Source organism: Triticum aestivum, chromosome 4B (assembly GCF_018294505.1).
Source record: "Triticum aestivum cultivar Chinese Spring chromosome 4B, IWGSC CS RefSeq v2.1, whole genome shotgun sequence".
Classification (NCBI taxonomy): Eukaryota; Viridiplantae; Streptophyta; class Magnoliopsida; order Poales; family Poaceae; genus Triticum; species Triticum aestivum.
This window is the reverse complement of record NC_057804.1, coordinates 481017440-481025528: the sequence shown is the minus strand read 5'-3', so window position 1 is coordinate 481025528 and position 8089 is coordinate 481017440.

Here is an 8089-nt window from a genome sequence, read left to right as displayed (position 1 = left end):
AGTTTTCAAGTTTTGGGTGAATTCTTTTGATGGATTATGGAACAAGGAGTGGCAAGAGCCTAATCTTGGGGATGCCCATGGAACCTTCAAGATAATCCAATGACACCAAAAAGTCAAAGCTTGGGGATGCCCCGGAAGGCATCCCCTCTTTCGTCCACTTCCATCGGTAATTTACTTGGAGCTATATTTTTATTCACCAACATGATATGTGTTTTGCTTGGAGCGTCTTGTATTATTTGAGTCTTTGCTTGTTAGTTTACCACAATCATCCTTGCTGTACACACCTTTTGAGAGAGCCATACATGATTTGGAATTTGATAGAATACTCTATGTGCTTCACTTATATCTTTTGAGCTTGATAGTTGCTCATAGTGCTTCACTTATATCTTTTTGAGCGTGATAATTTTTTGCTCTAGTACTTCACTTAGATCTTTTAGAGCACGGTGGTGGATTTGTTTTAAAGAAACTTGATCTCTCATGCTTCACTTAGATTATTTTGAGAGTCGTTAATAGCATGGTAATTTGCTTAATGTTAATATACTTGGTGTTCAAGATATGTGAAACTTTCTTTTGAGTGCGTTGAATACTAAGATAAGTTTGATGCTTGATAATTGTTTTGAGATATGGAGGTAATAATATCAAAGTCATGCTAGTTGAGTAGTTGTGAATTTGAGAAATACTTGTGTTGAAGTTTGTAAGTCCCGTAGCATGCACGTATGGTTAAAGTTGTGTAACAAATTTGAAACATGAAGTGTACCTGGCTTGTGCATCCTTATGAGTGGCGGTCGGGGACGAGCGATGGTCTTTTCCTACCAATCTATCCCCCTAGGAGCATGCGCGTAGTACTTGATTTTTGATGACTTCTAAATTTTTGCAATAAGTATATGAGTTCTTTTGACTAATGTTGAGTCCATGGATTATACGCACTTTTACCTTTCCGCCATTGCTAGCCTCTTCGGTACCGTGCATTGCCCTTTCTCACATTGAGAGTTGGCGCAAACTTCGCCGGTGCATCCAAACTCCGTGATACGATACGCTCTATCACACATAAACCTCCCTATATCTTCCTCAAAACAGCCACCATACCTACCTATTATGGCATTTCCATAGCCATTCCGAGATATATTGCCATGCAACTTTCCACCGTTCCGTTCATCATTATTATGACATACATTACTTTTGTCATATTGCCATTGCATGATCATGTAGTTGACATCGTATTTGTGGCAAAGCCACCATGCATTATTTTTCATACATGTCACTCTTGATTCATTGCACCATCCCGGTACACCGTCGGAGGCATTCATATAGAGTCATACCTTGTTCTAGTTTCGAGTTGTAATCCTCATGTTGTAATCAATAGAAGTGTGATGCTCATCATTATTAGAGCATTGCCCAAATAAAAAAAGAGAAAGGCCAAAATAATAATAGTAAAAGGCCCAAAAAAGGGCAATGCTACTATCTCTTTTTCCACACTTGTGCTTCAAAGTAGCACCATGTTCTTCATGTAGTGAGTCTCATATCTTGTGCTTCAAAGTAGCACCTCGTTCTTCATGTAGTGAGTCTCATATATTGTGCTTCAAAGTAGCACCATGTTTTTCATATAGTGAGTCTCATAAGTTGTCTTTTTCATACTAGTGGGAATTTTTCATTATACAACTTGGCTTGTATATTCCTATGATGGGCTTCCTCAAATGCCCTAGGTCTTCATGAGCAAGCAAGTTGGATGCACACCTACTAGTTTTATTTTGTTGAGCATTCATAGCTCTAGTGCATCGTTGCATGGCAATCCCTACCCCTCATGTTGACTTCAATTGATGGGCATCTCCATAGCCCGTTGATTATCCTCGTCAATGTGAGACTTTCTCCTTTTTGTCTTCTCCACACAATCCCCATCATCATATTCTATTCCACCCATAGTGCTATATCCATGGCTCACGCTCATGTATTGTGTGAAGGTTGAAAAAGTTTGAGATTATTTAAGTATGAAACAATTGCTTGGCTTGTCATCGGGGGTATAGAAGTTGGGAACATCTTTGTGTGACGAAAATGAAGCATAGCCTAACTATATGATTTTGTAGGGATGAACTTTCTTTGGCCATGTTATTTTGAGATGACATAATTATTTTGATTAGTGTGCTTGAAGTATTATTATTTTTATGTCAATATGAACTTTTGTCTTGAATCTTTTGGATCTGAATATTCATATCACGAAGATTTACATTGAAATTATGCCAAAGTATCACTCCGCATCAAAAATTCTCTTTTTATCATTTACCTACTCGAGGACGAGCAGGAATTAAGCTTGGGGATGCCTGATACGTCTCCAACGTATCTATAATTTTTGATTGCTCCATGCTACTTTATCTATTGTTTTGGACTATAATGGGCTTTATTTTCCACTTTTATATTATTTTTGGGACTAACCTATTAACCAGAGGCCCAGCCCAGAATTGCTGTTTTTTGCCTATTTCAGTGTTTCGAAGAAACGGAATATCAAACGGAGTCCAAACGGAATGAAACCTTCGGAAACATGATCTTCTCACCGAACGTGATCCAGGAGACTTGGACCCTACTCCAAGGAGTACCAGAGGCGGTCACGAGGGTGGGGGGCGCGCCCTCCCCCCTGGGCGCGCCCCCCTACCTCGTGGGCCCCCTGACGCTCCACCGACGTACTCCTTCCTCCTATATATACCTACGTACCCCCAACAGATCGCGGACAGAGCCAAAAACCTAACTCCACCGCTGTAACTTCATGTATCCACGAGATCCCATCTTGGGGCCTGTTCCGGAGCTCCGCCGGAGGGGGCATCCACCACAGAGGGCTTCTACATCATCACCATAGCCCCTCCGATGAAGTGTGAGTAGTTTACTTCAGACCTTCGGGTCCATAGTTAGTAGCTAGATGGCTTCTTCTCTCTTTTTGGATCTCAATACAATGTTCTCCCCCTCTCTCGTGGAGATCTATTCGATGTAATCTTCTTTTTGCGGTGTGTTTGTTGAGACCGATGAATTGTGGGTTTATGATCCAGCTTATCTATGGAAAATATTTGATTCTTCTTTGAATTCTTTTATGTATGATTGAGTTATCTTTGCAAGTCTCTTCGAATTATCCGTTTGGTTTGGCCAACTAGATTGGTAGTTCTTGCAATGGGAGAAGTGCTTAGCTTTGGGTTCAATCTTGTGGTGACCTTACCTAGTGACAGAAAGGGTTGCAAGGCACGTATTGTATTGTTGCCATCGAGGATAACAAGATGGGGTATTTATCATATTGCATGAATTTATTCCTCTACATCATGTCATCTTGCTTAAGGCGTTACTCTGTTTTTAACTTAATACTCTAGATGCATGCTGGATAGCGGTCGATGAGTGGAGTAATAGTAGTAGATGCAGAATCGTTTCGGTCTACTTGTCATGGACGTGATGCCTATATACATGATCATTGCCTGGATAACCTCATAACTATGCTCAATTCTGTCAATTGCTCAACAGTAATTTGTTCACCCACCGTAGAATACTTATGCTCTTGAGAGAAGCCACTAGTGAAACCTATGGCCCCCGGGTCTATTCTCATCATATTAATCTCCATCACTTTATTTACTTGCTTTGCTTTTACTTTTTACTTTGCATCTTTATACCAAAAATACCAAAAAATATTATCTCTATCAGATCTCACCCTCGTAAGTGACCGTGAAGGGATTGACAACCCCTAAGCGTTGGTTGCGAGTAGCTATCATTTTGTGCAGGTACGAGGGACTTGCGCGCGGTCTCCTACTGGATTGATACCTTGGTTCTCAAAAACTGAGGGAAATACTTACGCTACTGTGTTGCATCATCCTCTCTTCTTCGGGGAAATCCAACACAAGCTCGAGACGTAGCAGCTAACAATGAAATTGCCAAACATCTCCAGTGGAATATATTACGGATGAAGACTGGACAACCCTTGTTAAACACTGGCCTGATACAAAGTATTAGGTAGGGTATATGTATTTGATCAGATCACATATTGAACTCATATACGTATGTGCCTTATAGGTCTATCTTCTTCTAGGCTAACTGTTTGAAGAACAAGACCAACCGTTCTAAAGTGATATTCCAACAGACAACAGGATCTCGTAGCTATATTGGACACTATGGTGCTCTTGTAAATAGCTGCTAGTTCTTTTTTTGTGCCATATTATCCTATCTATATTGACTTGTTCCAAATACAGAGGAAAGCCTGTGCGGACCAAAAAGAACTTGAATCGAATGCAGTGCAAATCTTCAAGGATTGCCACACCAGCAAGGTAAAGGGCATGATCACACCAGTTCAAGTCGTTGTTGTAAGTCCTTACTCCTCATGCCTTTGAACTGCTTGTTACTGTGACATGTTCATTTAACTGCTTAGTTTGCAGCCAGTGTCAGTTATTCTGTTCACTTGTATACATAGTTGTCTTAACGTATCATTTCACCTTACACGGTTTAAAAGAGAGGAAGGGTATTCTTTTGGTCTTGATCTATAATCTAGTTGTGATGTTCACGTGCCCACACAATGATACAATAGCATGTTTGTTTGATATTTTTTTGCCCGTGATATGAATGATGTCATAGTATGTTCATCCTACTTTAAACCATGTCTCTTTATATTTAGATGTCAATGAATGTGAGAAAATAGACAATGCAGTAGGCATGCTACATGGACATATGTTGCAAAAGTAATCTTATTATGTAGTTGGCACTACAATACATGCTAATGTATTACAGTAGTTCACCAAAATAAGTGATGTATAAACGTGAAACCTATTTTGTTTCTTTTTGTCTCATTAGTAATTCATTTGGTACACTAATCTACAAATTCAAACTTTCAACAAGCTATGGAACAAATGATTGAACAGCCACAACCACCTGAAGGTGACGAGGCTACCACAGGCACAGTGTCACCTCTTGCTGCAGTGCGTCAATATCTCTCCACCAACAGTGCAAAAAGCACCTTCCTCCGTAATTTTGGGTTGGGTGTCAAGGTAACCTCGTCCAAATTGCCTACTGAACAAAATCTTCCGGCTAGACAGAGTGATATATCTGTGCTCCAGAAACAAGTCCAACCCCTAATGGAGGTCGTTTCTGAAACAAGAATAGTGGTTGACAAATGTCGTCAAGATATGAATGGTTTTGACACCAGACTATCAGACATTTGCTTCATTGTTCAAGAGCAATGGGGGAAAAAAGGGGAAGGTCATACTGCTCCATCATATTCTATGGCCTGAAATATTAGCACTCAGGTCAAATGATATGTGCTTCTATACATCTGATGGCGCATTTATCTACAAGGACTGTAAACTTTTATGATAATATGCCTTTTGTTGTATGGATGTAATTTATTTTGTTGTGATACAGCATTTATCGTGCTGCCAGAGGTCGTAGAAATTATGACGCTATTTTTGTGTAGTGTAGGTTTATCTTTGTAATGTATTCGAAATCATCGATCTCCTTTCGGCCGAAAGCATCGTAGGAGCCCAAGGGGCCAACATTCGTCGGGCCCGCAATTCCAATTTGGCTAAAAACGGTTATGGGTCGTTATGGGCATGTAGCCCACTAAAAATGTCTGGGCCTAAACCAACATAAGCTTTCTTATTTTTCATAGGGTTGTGCCCACAGTGGGCCTTTAACACCCTAAACATAATTTGGGCCGATAGTAACAACAGGTCGTTAACATGTGTAAATATCTCGCAGGCCTAATATGGCCCATGAATAACATGGGCCTTTAATAGGCCAAAAATCAGATTGGGCCTAAGATTGGACCCTAGTTGGGCCAGATTATGCCCATTGCTTTTAGGAGGCCGAAAGATGATTGGGCCAAATAACCCACTAGTCATTAGCAGGCCGATATGTATCTCAGCTCATGGTGGCCCATTTACAATGTGGATCGTTGACAAGCCGGAATTCAGATGGGTCGTAAATGTGCCGACCTACTACACGGGCCTTTACCAAGCCGGAAGTGCGATCGGGCTTGATCTGTATCAGTGATTATATGGGTCGTTAATAGGCCCGATGTGACATTGGGCCACATATGGCCCATATATTCCGTCCGACGTTAACAGGCCGAAAACACAACAGGCTGTAAGTGGCCCAAATCTATAGTGGGCCGCTAACAGGCCGAATGATAGACATGGCCGAATATGACCCAATTCCTTCACGGTCTTTTATGGGCCGAAAGTTTCATTGGGCAATAAATGGACCAAATGTAGCAGGCCCTTTAACAGGCCGAAAATACACCGGGCCATAATTCGGTCCATATACTTAGAGGTTTGTTAACGGGTCAGAAGTGACCATGGGCCGCAATGATGAGAAATCTAGAATGTGCCGTTGAGGACCAATTTGACACTATTCCAACGGGCCTAAACTACGAATGGGTCATCTACAAGCATGCCGTTAATGGGCCAGCACGCTAATTTTGACTAGACCGGCCTTTTTAACCTAAATGGGCTTTTGTTGGCCTTGCCACGTGTCGACGTATCAGAGGCTCCTCCTGTCCATTGGACGGTTGACATATGTCTCAACGCGAAGCTAACATGTGGATGCTACGGCCAATGAGAATTTTACACATGGAAAATCCCCATTGATCTGGTCTGTTAACAGATTATCGGATCCAAAACCAGACCCGGTAGCATAACGGCAACCCGTTATGGTGGATGCCACATGTCGGTTACCCTTGACATGGAACACTTCTACGACAGCATAAGTATTGACTATCTTGATTCTGTCATAAAATCCTCATGGATGTACATGCATGACAAAAAACGTGACCTACTGTGACAAACACGTATCATCGCGGAAGTGGGTTTTTTGTAGTGCTTGTCTGTTTTTTTTATATTTTTGCTACGCTAGATCATTGCACATCCTGGTACACCACCAGTGGCATTCATATAGAGTCATACTTTGTTCTAGGTATTGAGTTGTAAGTAAATAGAAGTGTGATGATCATCATTATTATTTTTTAGAGCATGTCCCTGTGAGGAAAGGATGATGGAGACTATGGTTCCCCCACAAGTCGGGATGAGACTCCGGACAAAAAGAAAAATAATGAAAAAAACAAGAAAGAAAAAGTGAGGCCAAAAAGAGCCCAAGAAAAAAAGGGAAAGAAAAGAAAAGAAAAAAATGAGAGAAAATGAGAGAAGGAGCATGCAAATACCACACTTGTGCTTCAAAGTAGCACCATGTTTTTCGTATGGAGAATCTCCTATGTTGTCACTTTGATATACTAGTGGGAATTTTTCACTATAGAGTTAGATGTACACCCACTTAGTTTTCAGTCTGAGCTTTCATACACTTATAGCTCTTAGTGCATCTGTTGCATGGCAATCCCTACTCCTCGCATTGATACAATTGATGGGCATCTCCATAGTCCGTTGATTAGTCGCGTCGATGTGAAACTTTCTTACCTTTTTGTCTTCTCTATGTTTACCCCTATCATCATACTCTATTCCACCCATTGTGCTATGTCCATGGCTTGTACTCATGTATTGTGTGGGGGTTGAAAAAGCTGAAGCACATTAAAAAGTATGAACCAATTGTTTGGCTGACACCATGGTAGTAGATGATAAATACTTTGTGTTAAAAAGATGGAGCATGACAAAACTATATGATTTTGCAGTAGGGTCCTTTAGCATTGATATTTTGAAAGAGATGATTGTTTGTTGGGATGTCCGAGTATTGATGTCTTTATGTCAAATTATAGACTATTGCTATGAATCACTCGTGTCTTAATATTCATGCCATGATTAGATATATGATCATGATTATTCTAGGTAGCATTCCACATCAAGAACTTTTCTTTATCATTTACCTACTCGAGGACGAGCAGGAATTAAGCTTGGGGATATAGATACGTCTCCGTCGTATCTATATTTTTTTATTGTTCCATGCCAATATTATACAACTTTTATACACTTTTGAGAACATTTTATATTATTTTTTGGGATTAACTTATTATCTAGTGCCAAGTGTCAGTTCCTGTTTGTTGCATGTTTTTTGTTTCACGAAATATCCATATCAAACAAAGTCCAAACCCGATAAAAATTTATGGAAAATTATTTTAGAATATATGTGATTT